Consider the following 23,241-nt stretch of genomic DNA (forward strand, 5'->3'; position numbering starts at 1 on the left):
CCTGTGCTGAGATTGCCAGGCATGTGCCTTTATGCCCAAATAAATTTGAAGCTGATTTTAACTAATAGGGGAAACCCGTGGTTTTCTCCCTATTTCAACACACACCAGGGCAAAGTCTCCCAGTTAGAGCTGGATTACCTCTTTTTCAATTTGTACCAAGTCCAGACTTAAAAAAGAAGTTCTCTAAAACAACTAGCAACTTTTAGTAGTCATGTAGTTACAGCTTTATGAAGGAAAGCTGGTGAGCCCAAATTCACTTCCTAAAGAGAAAGGTTTTAGCCCAATTTACCCCAGCAACTCCCATCTTTACATTGAGTAAGTACCTGAGCACTGGGGGTGTGGGCCTGAGTCAGGCAGGCCTGGGTATAGCCTCCTCATTTCAGTGTTCTCATCTGTAGCATCAGGGTGATGCCTGGTAGGAATGCCTGTCTCCCAGCAGGGTATAAGAATGGAACTAATGCAGGCTCACTGCTTGGCCAGCTCCTTGGGCAAGCAAAGTAGTCGCAGTACTTCATAAACTATTGTGCTGAAGGTGAGAACCTATAGAAGCTAACGTTTCCCTCTGAGCCTGAGCTACAGAATTTACAGAAACTATTTCTGAGTGTACACCACATTCAGGCTCCGGGCTTTTGGAAGAATGGAACCTTAAACATCTAATTAGCCAGAGGGAAAACACAGAAATACATGGAACATATTCTAAGGGTGAGTATGGTGTTTGAGGGTGGATGGGATTGTTACAACGTTTAGAACAGCTGACGAAATTCAAGTTTGAGGACTTAATCTTGCCCTTTTTTTCTAAACTTTAAAGAACTTTGAGGGGACTGAAAATATTTAAGGATAAATGTTTAAATGTGAGGCTTTTGGCAGAGACAGAAAAATTGTCATTCTGAGTCCAGATTTGACTTGGATAGGGAGTGACTTACAAAAACATCAAGAAGACAGAAATTTATGAAAATTGTATTTACCCAAGGCTGAAGGGAAGGTTTTTATCTAGTGTAAAAGTCATGTCACATAAAGCAAGAAGGTAAGTACTGAGAAACTATTATCAGGTAGCATTTCTCAATGTGTGTCCCATGGAACCCAAGTCTCATGAGATGCTTAGTGACAAAGGGGTTCTGTGATCAGAAAAGTTTGAGAAAGTGCCATTAACAGTAGCTTTTGAGATAAATATGCAGCCATCTAGGCTCTCAGAAGTCCCAGAAGTGAGGAAATCATCCATAACTGACCCTATCAGTGGCTTCCAAATAACTATTTTTCCTTAAATTTAAAAAAAATTAATTTATTATAAATATTTATGAAATATAATGATCAAATTAGAATAACTAGCATTTCCATTCATTAAACATCAGTCATTTGTTTGGGAAACTTTGAACTCTTCTCTTTTAGTTCTTTATAAAATACATAATAAATTGTAAATTATCATTACCCTGCAGTACAGGAGAGCACTGATACTTATTTTCCTGTCTCGCCTAGAGTGGACATGTGACTCACATGGCTCCTGCTCAGTGAGACTTAAAGGAATGTGGGAGAAATGTACCTCCGTTTGACCCCCTCTTTTCTTTCCTCCTTTGAGGGAGGTGATGTGAGAGACCTATGGTGCCCAGAACAGTGGCTGCTATCCTGTGACCCTGAGGGGTGGGCAGGGAGACAGGAGATAGGAGATGTCCACGTAGTATCCCAACAGCATGAGCTGTCTACCTCTAGAGTTCTTGCCAATGTCAGCAAATGCTGCTAGAGCCTACCCTGGCATTCGGGATGTAATGCCGGCTGAAGGAGGTGGGCTTTGCTCCCTAGTTTAAGCTCCTGGGCCACAGAGTCCATTTCTTCAGACCTCCTGTTGCAATCCCTCCCTGGAAGTATGTACTCTATGGAACAATCTTTGGGAGATGTTGATGGAAAAAGAACAAGAGTGAGAGGCAAGACAGTTTGGTCCCAGGCCCCCTCCCTTAGAGCTACTGTTTGGATTTCAGGTGTTTCCCAGAGGTCCCTGTGTTAGAGGCTTGGGCCCCAGCACGGCCCCACTGGGAGGTGATAAAACCTTGGAGGAGTGGGGGCTTATTAGTAGGGAGTCTTTGGGTCACTGATGGTGCATCGTCAGAGGAGACTGTGGGACCTGGTCTCTTCCTCTTTCTCTTTTTCACTTCCCAGCATGAAGTATCTTTGCTCTACCAACCACTCCTACCATGGTTCATCTCCTGGCCACAGACACAGAGCAACAGGGCCACTTGATGATGGTCTGAAACCTTCAAAACTATGAGCCAAAGTAAAACTTCTGGTTGTCTCACAGTGAAGAGAAGCTGACTAATACTCCTACCAGCTCAGCGGCTGTGCTTAGTTTTATCATCTGGGAGAGGGGGACCTGGCATCTTTTTTTGTCCCCTCCCTGCCAACTCTGTACAACTGTCATCTGTGACCATCTGAGGGGTATTAATGGCAAAGTGTCTCTTACTTGGAACATCCTCTGTACTTTTTGATCATACCTCACATGTGTGTAAAATTTGCCTTTCCCTTGTTGCCCACTGCCTTGCCCGTTCTGTGCCAGCATAGGACCTAGAAACTGGAGCTAGGCCAAGGGGGACCATACCAACCTTGTATGGAGAAAAAGGCCTACTGGAACTATCCCTGTTGGAGGGAGTGGAGGAGCAGGGCTGGAGAGCTGTGAAGGGATGCTGCAACACCATTGGGCCTTTGCTTGTTGCTTGTAGGTCAGCAGTTCTGTTCCCTCCCAGATTGGTACTCACAAAGCCTGTGTGGAAACCCCACAGCTGACTCTTTAGTACACCCTGTTGGAGTTTTTCCTAGCTGCTGCTTGGCAGGTTAGGTTAGGACACAGGAGACAGTGTCTGTCAATGAACATCTCAGACAAGCACCATTTTCCAGGGGCCCCAGGATCTACGCACACTGTCTCTGCACTTAGCAAGCTCCAGAGGACAAGGCTCCACCTCTTGGTTTCCTGAAAACATATTTTCTTGGCCCCCACAGAAACCCCTTTATTCACATGTAGAAAGGAAGGACAAGGAAATGATATAGGGATGGCCTTCTGGAAGATTTCCTCACTAATGGACGTGTGTCCAGGATTCAGAGAGAAGGAAGCAAAGAATTGGAGTCTATGCATCAGTCAGCTTTCCATTGCTGGGACAAAATGCCTACTGTATTCAATTTAAAAGAGAAAGAGTTTATTTGACTCACAGTTTCAGAGGTTTCAGTCCATAGTGGGCTGGATCCATGGGGGCAATATCATGCAGAAGGGCATGGTGGAGGAAAGCTGTTCGCCCCAACCAGAAAGCAGAAAGCAGGGAAAGAGCCAGAGAGGAACAGGCTAGGGATCAAGGAAAGTTCTGCAGTGGACTGACTAATAGTCAACTTTTAATGCCCAGCTAAACTGAATCAGCATGGTCTGGCGTGGAAGATTGTTACCAATATCCATAAAAAGAGAACTGTGGGGGAGGGTCTTGGCCCGTTGATTTTCTTGGAGAAGCTTGCTGCGGATGGTTTTCCTGATGCGACCTAGGCTGTTCTCATTGGAGGAGGAGCTCAGGACCTTGCTGTCACTGGGAATGGCTGCTGCTTTCATCAGGGGAGCTCCCACCTTTACCATGAGCATCACTTCCTGGCTCCAATGTGGATCCCTCAGCTTGGTGGCACAGATCCTTCATCTCCTGAGCATATATTTTCTGGCTTCCACCACTGGCCTTTGGGTCTTCCAGGTGCAGATCCTCAGTACAGACAAGCATGAGACATTGCCGTGGGCTCTAGGCCACTGGCTAGACTTGAGGAGGACACTGCCTTGGACTCTAAACCTTTAGCTGGACTTGTGTGGGAAACTGCTGGGATCCAGGCCCTTAGTTGAATGTTTTGGGCTTCTAGTGTATGGTTAATCTCTTGCACTCCTTGCATTTAACTCTTTGCATAATTATCATACAATAACCTTATAAAGTTATGTGTCCTGCATTTAATTTACTCCCTTGCCTAATCCTGCTGACTACAACAAATTCTCAAGGTCATGCCCACATGACCCACACAGACACACCCAAAAGTGTGCATTACTAATCTCTTAAGCCTATCAAGTTGATAATTAAGATTAACCATCATCCCATGAAAACAGATTCATTCTCCTATTCTTTTTTTTTTAGTTATCCTAACAACCCAAACAGCAGGTTTTCTTGAACTTTTTTTTCCCTTGGTACTAAGGATTGAACCCAGAGCCTCTAATACTGAGCTATATCCTGAACCCTTCATTAATATTTTGAGCAGGGTCTTGCTAAATTACCCAAACTCAGTCTCTCAAAGTGCTAGAATTACATACATATGCCACCATGTATGGCTATTACTCTGCTTCTCACAGGTGTAGACATTTTAAACAAAACATTACAGGAAGCCATTGTTTTGGGCTAGGCTCCTGCATCAGGGCCCAACAGATTAGACTAAAAATTAAAATGGAGTCATTTATGCTAAAGTTCCACTTCATCAAGTTGAAACTAACCTGTTTAACTGAACTTCAAAGATCAACATAAGAGAAAACAGCAAGATTACCTAAACTGGCTAATTTCAATGGACATGATAGTGAACTTCTCTCTGACTCAGTATATAAAAAAGGTAATCTGAACTGATCTAATGTTAATCATGGCCAATTTTATCTTGTTCTGTCACCCTGCCCTCATCTTACAAAGCATTACTTTGAAATGAGCAATCTGCTGTTTGTTCTTTGTTTCTGCTTCTGGCAGCCCTTTTCATTTATTTTATTTGATAAAGGGTTTATTTTTATTTGGGACAAAGGGTTGCTTGATTCTAGAATTGAAAATAAAGCCAATTAGATCTTTATAGCATTGTCATTTTTTGTCCTTTGACCACAGAGAGACTCAAAAGGATGGAGAAAGCTATTCAAGAACACACAGCTAGAAATGACTTAAACTCAAGTTTGCCTGACTGCAAACCCATGCCCCTTCCTTGACTGTTTCCTCAGAGCATAGGCCGATTTGGCTGGAAAATTATACTAGGTTAGTGTGTAGCATTCGGAGTTAAGGAAAGGTCAAGAGATCTTCTAAAGACATTCACACTTAATAGGTGCAGGAACCTGGCAGTTTGGATTGCAGAAGTACTGCAGATTTCACCAGACGGGATAAAGAAAGAAGGCAGAGGAGAGGAGACCGACTATGGGGTGTCCACAATGTAGCCACATAGAGTGGGCCTCCAAGCCTTCGCCACTGCTTCCTCAGGCAAGGTGTGTTCCCCGGCTGTGACCTGGTGGTCTTGAGTAGTGATAGCCAGATGGACAAATGCTAACATTCACTGAGACCATCTACCTGGTCTTCACCGGAATGCTGCTCCAGGTATAATCTCTTCCTCTTAAGTGTGTACTCCCAGTTTATCTCGAAATTAACAGAATATACCAAAAATAGTAGTATATCATTTCCAAAGTTATTTTACTCAGGTAGACTTTGTTTACACAAGTACACTGCATCTTCCACTCTGGGTGCTGTCTCTGTATTGAGGAAAGCCAGCTGCCATGTTGTGAGCTGCTATAGGGAGAGGCACAGAAAGCAAAGAACTGATGAAATCTCTTGAATCCTACAGGAGTGAGCTTGGAACTGAATCCTCTTCTTGAGGAGCTTTGAGACAGCTTCAACTCCTTATTGCAACCTGTGAGAGACCCTCACACAGGTGCCCATCTAAGTCCTGGATTCTTCCACAAAAACTGAGATGATGAATGTTGATTCAAAACGTGGCGAGGCAGAGGCTAGACTGAGAGAGAGCTGTGGTGATAGCCATCTATGACCTCTAAGATGAGCACTGGCTTCTGCCAAAGTTGAATTTTTAATGTTCAAGTAAGAATTGGTGTGCTTTGGTGGGTCTGACTGAATTTCCAATGGATCAGCAGAAAAGTCAACAAAAGGTTGTGTTTTTTGTGTTAATCGCTTCACTTATTCCACCAAATGGCTGTCAGATGTTTGGCCACACTGAGAGTGAAAGAAAGCCCACAACAGCAAGGCTAAATTTCTGGCTGCTGTAAGGTGTCTTAAGACAGTGGTGTTGCTTATGGTTCTAGAACCAGTTGAAAAGCCTTGAGAGAGAGAACCTGTATGTTTTATGATGCCTAAGAACAAGGCGAGAGGAGGGAGGAATAAAAAGGGCTGCTTGTAGTTGGGATAAAAAGAGTCAGTATCAAAATCCAGTTTCCCTGAAGCACAGCTCTGGGTAACATGTGTTCTTCTCCCTGCATCAGAGCAGCACTGGTGTTCTTCAGAGAGAGTTATGGAACCTCCGCCTCAGCAATCCTACCTTCCAGTAAGAAATGGAAGCACCAATCTTGATCCCTGATGCTCATGAAAGTAGTGTTGGTGGGGAGTTCCCATTTATTTTCCAACTCTAATCAATTGGAGATAGTCTCTTTGAGCCTGTGTTGAGAAGGCCTCTGAGGTTCTGGGCAGGCTCAAAAGGATGAAGTGTGATGACCCATCAGAGATTCCTGCCATGGGTCCCAGTAGAGAAAAGAGACAGCACATAGGCAAGCTTTTGTCATCCTCTACAGAGTACAACAGGGATGACCAGCAAGGATTAGAGAAATGCTTGTTTACAAAACCTGCTGTACTCTTGTGATTTCTTTGGGCTTTATATCATGGGGCTTACATTTATATACACTATTTTAGATGAACAACAACACCTTTTCATTTTCTAAAAGGATCTAATCTTCCTTGCAAGTCTTTGCTATGCAGCTGGACAGGCTGGGTTGAAAGGAGAGGAAGGAGATGGTTGGCAACCGCAGTACTCTCTGTATCCCTAGATTTTGCATCAACCGACCACAGATCAAAATATTCATAAAAAGACTGTGTCTGTACTGAACATGTGCAGTGTTTTTCTTTGTCACTATTCTCTCAATACTGCAATACAATACATTTGTTTACATGACTTTATATTTTAAGTCACTAGAGATGATATAAAGTATACAGGATGTGCCTTGGTTGTATGCAAACTGTGTCATTTTACACTAGGCACTTAATTGAACACCCTCATATTTTGTATTAGTGGGGGTCCTAGAATCCTCAAGGAGCCAGGTGTTTGTATTTCAATCTTTTGCATTTAACCCTCTTTTGTTGGGAGTGGGTGGACAATTTGGTCTTCCTATTTTTCTTTCTTACCTTATTCTTCCCAAGAGAGCATCTGGATCTGTGGCAATCGTAAAAGGAGTAGTCACAACCTTGTGGCTGAGGGAGGAACCTCAGCCGGGAGCAGTTTGAGAGTCACTGCCCTTTGGATTGGGCTTCTGGCCTGAGCTTTCCCGGCTGCTGTGCCTGGAGTTTGAAGGGTGACTTACAGGTTGGGGACACTGTGGTTCTCCATAACCTGGCCTCATCTCAACTCTTTTTCTTTCTTTCTTTCTTTCTTTCTTTCTTTCTTTCTTTCTTTCTTTCTTTCTTTCTTTCTTTCTTTCTTTCTTTCTTTCTTTCTTTCTTTTTTATTTCTGGTACTGGGGCTCAAACTCAGGACGTTGCACTTGTGAGGTAGGCATGGTGCCACTGAGCTAAATCCCAGACTCTCACCTCAACTCTTGCTGGGGCCCAGAGCCCTCTGACCGCCCCCTTGCCTTCCCTGGGCTCTTGGCTAGTGTGCTTGGCCTTCCGACCAGGCACTTGCTGGGAACTTTAGAGCTCCAAGTAGTAATACAAACCTTCAACTCAGACTGCCTAAAGTCAAGGGAAGATTTATTATCTTACCCTCTGAGAAGCCCAATGGCAGACTGGACTCCAGGAACCTTGTGTTCAGCAAGAAATAGGTTATTTCTTTCATTCCTTTATCCTGAAGCTGCTCCATCCCCAGAATTCTACCGTCATATGACTGCCAGTAGAAACCAACATGGTTTACTTTCTTTTTAAGGTCTTCAAAAGAACCAAGACTTCTCCTCAGGCAAAGATGGCTCCATTCTTTCATCCTGATTGATTCCTTCTTTTCTTATCCAAAAAGAAACTTCCTTCACTTCTTGAGGGTGATGAGGAATTATCTTTATATCCTGTGGAAGTGTCTCTCTGCTCTTAGTCCATTGGGCTTGGCTCCCAGTATTGGAGTCCTGAGTTCATTGGTTTATTATCCTCCAATATTATCATTCTCTGTGTGTAAATTAAGAATAGCATAGTGCCAAATCCATGGGATTATTATAAGGCTAAAATAAGATAATTTATGAAAAATTATTTAGTGTAGCTCCTGGTACATAAAGATGATCAGTAAATTTTAGCTTGTGTTCTCAGTTTTCATAGGAAATGGTATTTTTTCTGTTGGCAATAATAAATAATAACACTGTAAAATTGTACAAGATGATGTAGGAATTGAGTTTTCTCATGTTGAAATGATAGCTTATCAGTGAACATATACAAATCACATTTCATGAATCTCCTGACTTCTGAAAGGTGTATCACTGGAGGTTTGTGAGAAGAGGAAGTTTTATTTGCTTAGCTCATTGCTAGCACCTAGACATCACAGCTGGCACGTGGTTAAGATTCAGTTTACTATAAGACATCTAGAGCAAACCAGTCTTGAGCCTGAGAATGCTTTAAAGGAAAATTTAAGTTCCATAGGAGGATTAGCAGCTATGGGATGACTTGGATAGTCACATTCAAACGAACTCCACATCAACCTTCAACCCTCCCTCTGATGTGGATTAGTTATATTTCTTGAGCTTTCCCTTGCTTCAGGCGAAGACTGACTCAAGCCCTTTGAAGAGTATAGCTTGCTATTACAAATTGAAGGCAGATTTAAGATCTTTGCAGTGTTAATGGCACCAGGGGATCCTCCTTACAAAGGCCTAGAGTTTTAGATCACCAAGTGTTCATAAACAGAATATTGTATGTGTTATTCTTGGAGAATTGTTTCAAATACAGAACCTAAAGGGGTTGAAAATAGGCATGGGACCAACTGAAGTCAGCTGTGGGTTTTCAGCGTACATGAAATAAATGCACCATGGTATGTATGAGGCTAGATTCTGGAGCCAGAACTTCATTCAGGGGATAGAGCTCTGCAAAGCTTGAACTGCTGCCATGATTGAACTGGAGCCAGAAGAGCTCAAAAGACTTCAGTGGAGAGATAGGTGGATGGTTAGGCTCTGGCCAGCATGCTCACTTTGCCTCTGCTGCTGAACAAAAGCTCCCTATTCAAGGTCACTGCCTAATGAGCTTCTGTTTAGCTGGAAATGCATTTTCAATGGCTTATGTCCCACTGCAGAACAAAGGGGAGAGCCCAATTCAGGTCAGCATTTTATACATCCTCATCTGATGAGAATGATCATTTTTGCTATCGGCTGTCTGCAGTTTCCTTGCTCATGGGAAGAAGTGTTTTGATCTGCTTAGCACAGGTGGTGGTATCCAGCCCTGTCCTTACCCATATAAGTCTTCATATTTGCTTTCAGTTTCATTGCATAAAATCACGTTCAATGCACAAAAATAAATGTTTGTCTTTTTGCCTTCTAGTCCTTTACAAGTATTTAAAACCCTAGACTTTTCAGGATGAAGGAAAACACATATTTTTAATTTGAAATACAATCTTTTATTTGGTCTGATTCTTTTTTATATTTAAGTTGTACAACCTGATGCTTTGAGATATACGTATCTCCAAATAATCACAAGTAAATTAAGTAGCACATCCATCATCTTATATCCTTACCATTTTTCTGTGTGTGTGTGTGTATGTATACAGGATGAGAAAAAAAGGTCCACCTTAGCAAGTTTCAAGTGCATAACACACTACTGTTAAATATCGTCACCCTGTTATATGTCAGATCTCCAGAGGTTATCCATCTTACAGAAACTTTTACCTTTGACCAACTTCTCCCCATTTCACCCTCTTCTCATCTTGTAGTAAGCACCATGCCACTTCCTGTTCCAAGCTGACTTGCAGATTCCACATGTAAATGTTGTCTTCAGCATCTGGCTTGTTTCACAGCACCTGGCTTGTTTCACTAGGCAGAATCCTCCATGGTGCTGCAATTTTAAGATTTCCTTCTTTTTCAGGCTGAATAGTAGTCCACCCAGATCATTTTCTTTATCTATTTGTTAGTCAATGTACAATTAGTCAATATCTTGGCTAATTTTTTGTGTGGGTTTTAAATATATTTTCATTGGTTCATTTTAGGAATACAGTTACATTCATCATTGGGATCTTGTACTTTTACATAATATATTTTGGTTCTTATTTTTTCTCCATTCCCCTAGCCTCCCTTCCTGCCTCCACCCTTCCCTATTTACAAAGACTTTGTTTCCATTTTTTCCTTTCTTTTATTTTTTCTTTTCCCTTGTGACCTTTCCCCTACTCCTCCCATTTCCTCAACAGCTTTAGAGTTTTTCTTCCTATTACATAATATCAATTATACATTTTGACCCTTATTTAACTAAATGTTTTAGTTTATCACACCAGAGAAATTATATGGTATTTACACATGTGTGTCCTATTAATTTCACTTGAGTGTATCTATCCTCAATGTGCATCCACTTAGCTATAAATGTCTCTAATTTCTCATTTTTTATGGCTTAGTACTCCATTTTATATATATAAAAAACCCCAACCACATCTTCTTTATTCAGTCTCCAGTTGATGAGCAGTTGGACTGCTTCCAAGTTTTAGCTATTACAAACTGTGCTATAAACATAGGTGCACATATATCACTGTGGTGTGATTCTTTTATTTCTTTTGGAAAGATACCCAGCAGGGCAATAGCTGGGTCAAATGGGGCTTCCAATCCTAGTTGTTTGAGGTATCTCCATATTGATTTCCACAGTGGTTGCACCAGTCTGCACTCCCACCAACAATGAAGAAAGGTTCCTTTCTCCCCACAGCCCCACCAGCATTTGTTATTGGTTGATTTCTTGATAGCAGCCATTCTTTGTGGGGTGAGGTGGAGTCTCAGTGTTGTTTTTATGTGCATTTCCTAAATGACCATTGATGTTGAACATTTTTTCACATATTTATTTGGTGCTTTTAATTCTTTGTTTGAGAAATGTCTGTTCATTTCAGTTGCCCATTTTTTAAGTGGGTCTTTATATTTGGGAGGCCTGATTTTTTTGAGTTGTTTATGTGTTCTAGATAGTAGACCTTTATCCAAGAAGCAGCTGGTAAAAATTTTTTTCCCACTTTGTAGGTTATCTTTTAGCTCTGTTGGTGGTTTCTCCTGCAGTGCAGAAGGTTTTCCTTGGTTATTTTGAATGATAGTATAATATACACAGTAGGGCAAAGATCTGTTCAAGGGACCAACTTCACTTCCTTTGACTACATTTGAAGTGAGATTGCAGACAGATTGTAGTTCTACTTGTAATTTTTTTGAGGAAACTTCATATTGTTTTGCATAATGGCTGTAGCAACTTACATTCCCACTAACAGTGCGTGTGGATACCTTTTCCCCACATCTTCACCAACATTTATTTTTTATCTTTTTAAAATAATAGTCTTGGGGCCAGGAATTTGGCTCAGTGGTGCTGCCCCCTACCTTGCAAGCACAAGGGCCCGAGTTCCATCCCTAGTACCAAAAAACAAACAAACAAACAAACAAACAAAAAAAACATGAAATAATAGCCTTTATAACAGGTACAATTGGTATCATATTGTGTTTTTAATTTACATTTATCTGACAATTAGAAATATTGAACACTTTTAAATGTACCTGTTGGCCATCTGTATGTCTTCTTTTGAGAAATGCCTAACCAGGCCCTTTACCTGTTGTTTCCTTTTGCTCACAATTTTTTTTTTGTTTTTGTTTTTGGTACCAGGACCAAATGCAAGGCTTTCTGCTTGTGGGGCAGGCTTGGTGCCACTGAGCTAAATCCCCAGGCCCTGTTATTTGTTTTCTTGTTGTTGAGTAGTTTGTCTTTGTTATTTGTTTTGGATATCTCCATGTGTGTAGCTCATCCAGTGTGTTATTTTCAAGCGTTTTCTCTCAGTCTGTGGGTTGTATCTTCACTCTGTTAATTGCTTCCTTTAAAATGCAGAAGTATCTTAGTTTGAGGTAATCCCAGAGAATGTAGTCTTTGACAATAGTAAATAAAACATTAATAGTGTTGTTTTTTTAAATCTAAGAAGAAAATAAGCAAAACTTTGCGACTTTTTCTCTTCCCACCAGTGAGATGGTTCTTACCATTTAAAATACAAAAATGACCAAATCATTTTCATTTGTTTGCTACTAAAAGAAAAAAGTATTCTAGCTTACCAGACCCATGTAAACATTTAGTGAATCAGACCCTCCCAGTGTAATCTTCATGAGCTACCATAGAGGGATAAGTGGGGGAACTGCAGAGTTACTACCCGAACATCCCCCATAGCGACATTCATGTCCTGTAAGCTCTCCAAGTCTGTAGGAAGCTTGTTAGGAGCTCCTCAGAGACAACTATTTATTAGACATGTAAGATATGCAGGCGCAGTGTCACCCCCCATTAGTTTACATAGTTAAATTCCTTAAGAGTTTGTCCGACACTCTTTAACTCTGGTTCTAGGCCCCCATTTACTTTGGAACTCACTGTGACCTGAAGTCTGGTCCATCACTCCACTTGTCCCAGGACCATTGCAGTCTTCTTATTAATAAACTCAGTAGTGTTTTCAATTATTACTTTGATTGTTATGTGACACTATTGTCCCTTTACTGTCTTGAAATTTTTGCATCTTTGATTCTTGACTTCCGAGACTCCTGGCTTCTGCCTACCTTCCTGTATGCCCTTAACGGTTTCAATTCCAAAGATTGTCCCTTCTCTATTCTGTTTTTTTTTTTTTTTGAAACAGGGTTCCACAATGTAGTCTAGGCCGGCCTTGAACACGTGATCCTTCTACCTCAGCCAGACAAGATTACCACAACATCTGGCTCATAAAATCTTCTTGATTAGCACTACCCCATAAAAATTTCTGCAGTGATGGAAATGTTTTATATCTGCTGTGTGTAGCTTCTAGCCCCATACAAATATTTAATATGGTGGCCACTAGCCACATGTGTATTGTTTAAAACTAGAAATCTATGTAGTGCAATTGATTACCTGATACCTTAGTCCATTTTCTGCTGCTATAAAGAATTACTTGACACTGGGTAATTTATAAAGAATTGAAGTTTATTGGCTCACAGTTCTGGAGGGTGGAAATTCAAGACCAGATGGCCACATGTGGCAAGGACCTTGTGTTGATCATGACACGGCACAAAACAGAGGGCAGATGAGCACACATGAGGATGAACTGGAACATGGGATATATCCTTACTCTATTGGAATCTGCTTGGGCCAGGGATTTAGCTCAGTGATTCCATTGCCTGTCTCTCAAGGGCAAGGTCCTGAGTTCAATCCGTGGTACAAAAAAAAAAAAAAAATTGCTTTTCTGGTGATTACTAGGTGTCCCAAGAAAAACTATATTAAACCCTTATAACAACCTCCTAACTTATAAATCCTATTGCTCCTCAATGCCATTGCCCTGGGGATTGATGTTCTCACACATTGTCTTTTAGGAGACACATTTAAACCATACCTTTTGACCAAGCACATCTTTTCCTCTATTTTAGAATAATTTGTAAAAAATTAATACTACAGCCTCAATTTTGTTGAAATAACTCTTAATTTAACAAGTCTGCAATGTAAATCAAGAAACCTACAACTCGGAAAAATATCCAGTACCTGCAATTTTTTTATTGTTGTTGTTGTTTGTTTGTTTTTTGAGTCCAGGTCTCACTATGTAGTTGAGACTGACCTGAAACTCACTAGGTAGCCCAGGCTGGTCTCAAACTCACAGAAATCCTCCTGCCTCAGCCTTCTGAGTGCTGGGATTACAAGTGTAGGCCACTATGTCTAGCTGCAAGAAGCCTATTTTTGCATATTTTTGTAGGTTCTACATTACAATAAATTTATACTATTCCCTCTTAAAGCTTACACTTACTGAGATGTTCTTTTTCCTACAAGTCTGTCAACTGGTTACTATTCTTGAGCTCAGTGAGGATAACAAAATACCTCTCCCATTTGCCTTTGTGTCTACTAAATGTTCAGACTGATGGCTACTATAGATACAGATTCATACTGCTAGTTTATCATATTACTTATTGAATATATGGCCAATGCTTGGTTATTTAAACAAAATCTAGTCATCACTTCTTCCATACTATGTTCATTCATTTTTGGTTAGCATTTCCAGCTCAAGAACTGGAATATTTTGTAGAGCAGAGATGGAAAAAAACCAAACACCAAAAATACTAATGATCATTTCTGGATTATTGTGAATAAAATACCAGAAGAAATAGTAATGGAATCACTATTACTAAATTTTGGTGATTATATTTCTGAAGCTTACCAGCCAAGAAAGAAAGAAAGAAGAAATGTGTTATGCAAATTTACCTCTCCCTCTTCTTTATTTCCTTTTCCCAGTAAAAACATTGTAAATTGCTAAAAGTTTTCTGGTGACTTGTCATATTTGGCAGTAGTTTAATTGATTTTGGCAATTGTATTTTAGTGACTCATAAGAGAATACTCTTAGCCTTTTTACTAACAGATGTAACAGTGCCTGTGCTAAAAGCAATGACAACAATGTCACATGGTTACAAAATTGCAGGAATTTGCTGCTGGTGGTCCAATAAAAACAAACATATGAAAATAGTCATGCAAAGATAATACTTAAAATACACATTATTATAAATGCTTAGCTATAAAAGATCTAATCTAACCTAACCTAGTCATGCATTTAAACACTTAACTTGAAATTAGGAATCTGCACAAGACATCATAGGAGCCACTAGATTTTTTTTTCATTAAGTTTATTTGGTACATTCAAAGTAAATAATACAGTTACATTTATCGGTGGGATCTTGTACCCTTACATGATACATCTTGGTTCTTATTTTTTCCCCATATCCGTACTCTCCCTTCACCCACTTCACCCTTCCCTATTTACAAAGATTTTGTTTCCATTTTTTCACATTTTTTCTTTGCCCTTATTTCCTTTCCCCTCCCCTTCCCACTCTCCTTTAGCCATTTCCTTCCTATTTCACACTCCCAATTATACCATTTGAACCTTATTTACACTTTTAGTTTTTTACACCAGAGAAATTATTCAGTATTTACTCAGGTGTGTACTATTTATTTCACTTAAGAGTATAGCCTCAAGGGCTGGGGATTTAGCTTGGTGGTTCCGCTGCCTGCCTCAAAAGTACAAAGACCCAAGTTTGATCCTCAGTACCAAAAAAAAAAAAAAAGCCACATCTTTAGCCAGTCTCCAGTTGATGGGTATTTAGGTTGTTTCCAAGCTTTAGCTATTATGAACTGTGTCACTATAAACATGAGTGTGCATATATCGCTGTGGTATGATTCTTTTAATTCTTTTGGAAACATACCCAGCAGAGGGATGGCTGGGTCAAGTGGAAACTCTAATCCTCATTGTTTGAGGTATCTCCATATTGATTTCCACAGTGGTTTCACCAATCTGCACTCCCACCAACAATGGAGAAGAATTACTTTCTCTCCACAACCCCACCAGCATTTGTTATTGGTTGATTTCTTGATAGCAACTAATCTTTGTGGGGTGAGGTGGAATCTCAGTGTGCTTTTCATCTGCATGTCTCGCATGACCAGTGATGTTAAACATTTTTCATTTTTTTTTTTTTTGCTTTTACTTCATCGAGAAATAAATGTCTGTTCATTTCAGATGCCCATTTTTGAATCAGGTCTTTGCAATTGCGGGGGGGAGTCTGATTTTTTTTTTAGTACTTTATATATTCTACATAGTTGTCCTTTGTCTGAGGAGTGGCTGGTAAAGATTTTTTTTTTGTCTCTTAGCTCTATTGGTGATTTCTCCTGTACTGCAAAAACTTTTTGATACAATGAGATCTGAGCTGTGTATTCTTTGTGCAAGTACTTGTGCTGCTGAGGATTTTTTCATAAAGTCTTCTCCTATGCCATTGTCTTCGAGAGTTCTGCCTAATTTACATCCCAGTACATTTAGTGTTTCTGTTTTGATATTTAGATCTTTAAGCCATTTGGATTTTAGTTTAGTGCATGGTGAAAGTTAGTGATCTAGTTTTAATCTTTGGCAAGTTGAAAGCTAGTTTTTCCAACCCCATTTATTAAAGAGGCTATCTTTCCTCCAGTGAGGATGGTTGCTCCTTTGTCAGGGACGAGGTAGCTGAGTATATCTGGTGTGGTTTCTGCATTTTCTAATCTATTCCATCGATCCTCGGATCTGTTTCTTTGCCAGTACCATGCCGTTTTTATCACAGTGGCTTAGTAGTATAGTTTCAAGTAGGGCATTGTGATACCCCCTGCCATGTCTCTGTTGCCTAGAAAGGTTTTTGCTATTCTAGGTCTCTTCTGGTTCCAAATGAATTTTTGGATTATTTTCTCTAGTTATGTGAGATATACTGTTGGGATTTCAATTGGAATTGCATTGAATCTGTATAGTAATTTTGGAAGTATGGCCATTTTCACTACTATGATTCTTCCTACCCAGGAGCAAGGGATGGCTTTCCATTTTCTTATATTTTCTTTGATTCCTTTTTTGAGAGTGCTGTAATTTTCAGTGTAGAGGTCTTTTGTTTCTTTCATTAGATTGATTCTCAGATATTTAATTTTTTGGATGTTATTGTGAAAGGAATTGTTTCCCTAATGTCTCTCTCAGTGAGTCTGTTATTTGTGTACAAGAAGACAATTGATTTGAGTGTTGACCTTGTATTCAGCTACTCTACTGAATCTGTCAATTAAGTCCAGCAGTCTTTTGGCAGGGTTTTTTGGATCTGCTATGTAGAGTATCATATAATCGGCAAATAGTGACAGTTTAACTTCTTCCTTTCCTATCTTTATTCCTTTTATTTCTTTCTCTTGTCTAATTGCTGTGGCTAATGTTTCTAAAACCATATTGAACAGGAGTGGTGACAGTGGACATCCTTGTCTTGTTCCTGATTTTAACATGAAGGTTTTTAGTTTTTGGCCATTTAGAATGATATTGGAGCCACTAGATTTTGAACCCAGTGTGTTTGCAATCATCATACTTCATTTGCACTATTCTTCTCATTTCATGTTCAGGGCAAGTATCTCCAAACTCCACTAGAAATTTCAGGTGATAGACAGGGATTCAGCTCAGTGGCTCCGCAAGCACAAGGACTAGAGTTCAATCCCCAGTACATCAGATAATGAACAAGAGATGGCAAAAAAAAAAAAAAAAAAAAATGCAGAAAGAAAATGCACCCACTTTGCTGGGGATTTAGATCAGTGGCTCCACTGCCTGCCTTGCAAGCATAAGGACCCAAGTTTGATCCCTGGTACCAAAAAAAGAGAAAATTTAGGTGATACCTTACTTACATTTTGCCTCTATAAAATTTTTCTTTTTGAGGGTCAGGGATTTAGCTCAGTGGTTCCACGGCCTCCCTTGCAAGTGCAAGTGCCTGAGTTTGATCCCCAGTACCAAAAAAAAAAATTTCTTTTTGAAAACCAATGTGCTATATTAGTATTTGTGGTTCTTAAAAATTGATGTCACTTCTCCATGCATTATCTGATATCATTTGATTGCTATGAAAACTACAAGAGACACATTCATTAGAAACATGACAGTATTTGTAGTAGATACTGGAAGAACAGCTCTGACTATGTCCCCAGCCTACAATCTAGATGGAGAACAGGCAAGAAGATGTATGTGCTTATTAAGAACTAAGATAGGAAGCCAAGAGCAGTATTATAGGAAGTGCACTCCTATAACCCCAGGAATCTGAGAGACTGAAGCAGGATTTAGCTATTAATGAGACCCTGTCTTGAAATAAAAATTAAAAAGGCTGGGATTGTAGCTCATTGTGAGGGTCCAGGGTTCAAACTCCAACACCACAGAAAGGAAGCCAGAATAGAGGAAGTACCATAAATTATGCTAATGCCACTGATTTGAGATTCATTACTATGAAGTATTCCTGGCCTACCCTCTGCCCAGACCCAACCAGAACTTGGAAATTTTCCTGATCTGCTTTGCCTCCTCCCAGCTTTCTAGTGAGGTTTTGTCTTCACCAGCATTTGTTTAGATTGTTGCAAAGGCTGGCAAAGAGAACGGCTAGAGAATAACTGAACAGGTACAAAAAAATAGAGGACAATTCTTTGTTTCTTATATTAGTTTCTTGTCTTCACCATTATAAAGAAGCTTCATGGTGGGCAAAATAGGAAAGACAAAAAAGAAGTTAAGAGGGTAAGCCATTACACATGAACACAGCTGACCAGGTTACAGGGGCCAGCTCACCTCTAGTCAAAAAGACATGCCCATGACCAAATACTCCTGACCTGGAGTCTAGGCCCATCTCCTCTGCCAAAGACACAAGGGTTTTTTGTTCGGTTGTTTTTTACCCCCTATCCATCCAAACTCTGGACAATCTGTGGCTCAAACAGACAGTTACAGTTAGCAGTGATACATTCCCTGAATTGGGAACATTCCATCTAATGCCATATGTAAGTATCAGCATAATGGTCCATTATGTGCTGTGAAAAGCTAAGCTCAATTCCTTTTCAACATTTCTCCCAGCATGAGACCAGAGCTAAGTATATTTATGAAGAATCACCAACACGTGCGCATGCGCACACACACACACACACACACACACACACACACACATTCTCATATTTCTTAGGAAGCAAAATAATTATTTTTTACTATAAATTCAAATTTAGAAGGAAAATCCTCTAAAGCTACAAAAAATGGTCCTAAAAATTACATCTCTGATTACTAAACTGAACACTACACTCTCAATGAAACATCTGAATTAAGAGTAATGGTGATACATAGATCTCTGTATGGTTAATGAGAAGTCAATTGTTTTATATGTATATCTAAAAGATACACTCTGCATATTTTACCCAAGGAAAATTTGCTCAAAAGATAACAAGATGGGTCTTCTAGATACAGAAAACTGCTAGGAAACTGTTTTTTTACTTACATTTTAAGAACTTATGCCAATAAAAGCAGCTCATAATTTACAATACAGACACCCTTGTTGATTTTTTAAAAATAGTACATGTATATGTAACAAAAATTCAAGCCATGAGGGAAGAACTTTTTAAGTGAAAAGAGAAACTTCCAACATCATTGCTTACTGAGATAACCACTCACTGTAGTTTAGATCTGGACCAGCTCCCAAAGATCCACATGGGAAAGGCTTGGTGTCCAGCCTGTGGCATTATTAGGAAATGATGGAAACTTTAAGGCATGGAGCCTGGTGGATGGAAGTTATGCTGTTGAGAATATGTTCCTGTTTGTCTCTTTTGTGTTTCATAGGTCACTGTCAAGAAAGATGACCCGCATAATAGCAGTAAGTACTACTGGCACATTTTATGTATCTGATATAGGACTTACACCTAGAATACATAGGGAACAATTACAACTCAATAATAAGAGACAAATAAGCCAATCTTAAAATGGGCAAAACAACTGAAACGATATTTTTCTAAAGAAGATATAGAAGTGATCAGTAAGCACATGAAAAATATCAATCGAAGCCACAGGGTGATATCATTACATAGCCACTAACATGACTAACATCAAGAAGTCAGATAGGCTGGGTTTGGTGGCACATGCCTGTAATTATAGCACTCTGGAAGACTGAGGCAGGAGGCTCGGAAGGTTAAACCCAGACTGGGCAACTTAGCTATTTAATGAGACACCATCTCAAAATAAAAAAATAAAAATAAAAAAGGGTAGGGCCAGGGATTTAGCTCAGCGGTTCAGTGGCCTGCCTTGCAAGTGCAAGGACCTGAGTTCAATCCCCGGTACCAAAAAAACAAAATTAAAAAAAATAAATAAAAAGGGTTGGAGATGTAGCTCAACATAAAGGCCTTGGGTTCAATCCCCAGACTTGCCAAGAAAGAAAAAGCCAGATAAAAACATGTACTGGGGAGTATGTGGAGAAATTGGGGCCTCAGACACTGCTGATGGGAATGTAAAATGGTACGACCACTTTGGAAAAACAATTCGGCAGTTTTTCAAAAAGTTAAACAGAGTTACCATTTAACCCAGCAAATCCACTCTATCCTATAGCTAAAAGAAATGAAATATGTCCACACAGGATCATTATTCATGAGAGCCAAACAGAAAGGACTCTAGTGTTCAAGTGATGAATAGACAAAAATTATTTTTCAACGAAAAGAAATGTAATACTGATGCATGGTACAACTTGGATAAAGCTTAAAAATACTATGCTAAATGAAAGCGGTCACAAAAGACCACATATTATATGATTCTTTACAAAAAGACCAGACTAGAGAACCTATAGAGACAAAAAGTAAATGAATAAGGGTCTAGAGCTGAGTAGGGATTGGAGGAATAGAATGATAGTGAAATGTACGTAATTTTTCTGCTGAGTGAGAAAAATGGTTCTAAAATTAGAACTTAGACACTTTACAAGTATGAGTTAAGTGTGTGGCACATGAATTACATTGCAATAAAGCTGTTAAAAATTATACCCTTTTTTATGATTTACATAGGTGAATACTGAATTCAGCAAACATTTTGAATGCTCCAACTTGTGTCCCCACCGAGAGTCAATGAGGATACCTGTCCTCTCCTTAGCTGCGGCACTGGGGGGGCTGCTACTCTTTTAGATTGGCATCAGTTCTTTCCCGTCCCCCATCTAAGCCCACCTTGCATGTCATCAGGTTTTCCATATTTTTGCAAGATTGATAAATCCAAAATAATTTGACTGAATTCCTATAAGGTGTGAAGTTTCGTATGACTTTCTTTTTCAAGCATTGAATTTTCTTTTTTCTATCTAAATAAATAAGTAAACACAGTTTAAATATTTAAATAGATCATAAGGATTTACAATGAAGCACATTAACCTATAACTCCATCTCAGTCCTTTTCCGCACAGTTAACCACATAAATCATGGAACATTTCTGATTTTAGTTCTTGATGTGATGCTTAATATCTTTACATTTATTCATTATCTAATGAATATGTATCAACCACTATTTCTGGATTAATCCTTTAAAGTTATCTCTACTTCCTGACAGAGTAAGAAAGAATTTAGCTCATCTCCTTTCACACTGTCCATGTGGTCATATCATTATTTTATCTTAATCATTTTGTATTGGTCAGTTAAGAAAAAAGACCTGATGTATACAACCGTTACCTCTTTAGAGGTAAAGGTTTATTTTGCCTCACAGTTTCCTAGGCTTCAGTCCATGGTTGATAGCATGAAAGCAGGAACATCATGCCAGAGGGCATGGCACAGGAAAGCTGCTCATTTCATGGCAAGCAGGAAGCAGGGAGCAGGGGAAGAGACACAGAGGAAGGTTGCAGGGACTTAACATAGTTTCCAAGATCACGCCACCATGACCCAACCACACACACCCTGAGGTGCCATTCATTAATTCCCAGGCATCTCTCAAGCCAAATCACATTGACAAGTGAGATCACAAGTTGCATTCGTAACTGTGAGTGAGATCACAGCTTGCATTTATAATTGTTAATGATATGTATGTACCTATGTCAACTACTAACAAAACTATGCTGGGCTTATGGCTTTCTCCTATTGTTTTCCCTTCCACTTCTCATGTTCTATCACATGACCTTGACAACTTCTCCCTTATGAAGGTTTGACGTTATTTATATTTTGATCTAAAACAGTAAAATTACCTGTGATGTATCAACTTTTTAAGTTTTTGTACTGGGTATAGAACTCAGGACCTTGCTCTTGCAAGGCAGGTAGCGACACCACCAAGCTTTATCACCGGCCCTGCATCAACTTTTGATTGTAAACTCAAGGAAGTTTTTATGGTACCATGACTGTGTAAATATCATATACTGCAGATCTAAGTAATGTGCTCATTTATATTTCCTTTCTTCCTCTTCTAGAGCTTTAATTGCTTATTTTTAATGGCATTGTGGACCTTATTGCATCTTCAAAAGTTTTCCATTTTCCAATGAGCACTATCAAATATATGAAATCCCCTTTTCAAGATATTTCCCTCCTGTTATGGAACAAGGGCTCACTGCTTAGTGCAGCATGAAGTTAGTACCACAGCACTGGGTTTTTGAAAAAAAAGGCTCGTTGAGTGGTCAGGCAGCAAGGAGACCACGAACTACACATAAGCTCAAATCTACCTCTGAGATCAGTTTGTAACAGGTAAATTTGTAGGAAGGGAAGATGCTACTTGTTGGATGGATGGTGACAGGGTAGTAGCCAGTCATTGTGCCTCTTTACAGGTTCTATGCTTAATTTATAGGCAAATATAATGTTCTGCAGGGGGGGGATTTTGAATTTGTGACATCAAAACTCATTGACTGGATGAGGTGGCTTCTTCTGCCCATGTTCATCTTGAAAAACCAGTTTTAAACAGTGTCTTGAGTGGATTCTGAAGGCTCTTTCTGAAAGACAACTGGGATAATGTAAATACTTTGTTATTTGAGGGATTTATGTCAGGGTGTGCGCAGGCCTTACCCCATTTTCCTCAGACCGTTTGCTGAATTTCTTGGGTCCTAGTTGCTCATCTTTAAATACAATGTCCTGTAAAAGGCTAGATGAGAGCTAAACTTGACCTGGAAACATCTTCATCTTTCTTCACACAACTTACAATTTGGGTGAGTATAGCATTGTCATGCAATGTTATCAGAATGTTTTTGTTGCAAGTGTCACCAAGCTTGGTTTTAAAAAAGGAAAGGTAGGGGGTTCCTGCCCAAAGTTGAATTTATTTCAGGTGTAGTTTGATCCAGAGGTTCCAAGAATCAACTTTGTCTCCCTAACCCACTCTGTCTGCTTTGATGTCAAGGAAGTTCATTTGTACTTTTTATAGTTTTTGATACTCAGTGATATATATGTACCACATATGTGGTCAATTTTATAAATTTTTCTTGCCTGGATTTTGAAAAATTGTATTCCTTTGTTATACAAAAAATATATTCTTTCTGATTCTATAGATACTAATTTTATGTTAAATTTTAGAACCCGGTTTCTTTCTTTTTCTTAGCACTATGTGGTGTACCCTTCCCTTGCGTTTTTGCTTGGTTCTCTTAGTCCACAGTTATATACTCCAGTTGTTATGAGAGCTATTTAAACCCAAAGCATTACTTGAAATATTTATGATGTAAAATATTTGCTTGTATCTGCAACAGTCTGGAGTCTAGGTGCTCAAAAACATTAGTGAAAAAGGTAATTGGATAAGATGAAAAAAACATATATAAGGAAAGCAATGCAATGCTATTCTATTTCACATGTATCTCCATTAGTTCTGCAATTTCTCATTTTTAAAATTAGTGCATGTTAGGACTATAGAATGCTCAGGTTCATTTGA

Source organism: Fukomys damarensis, unplaced genomic scaffold (genome assembly GCF_012274545.1).
Source record: "Fukomys damarensis isolate Sample0158 unplaced genomic scaffold, DMR_v1.0_HiC HiC_scaffold_27, whole genome shotgun sequence".
NCBI lineage: Eukaryota > Metazoa > Chordata > Mammalia > Rodentia > Bathyergidae > Fukomys > Fukomys damarensis.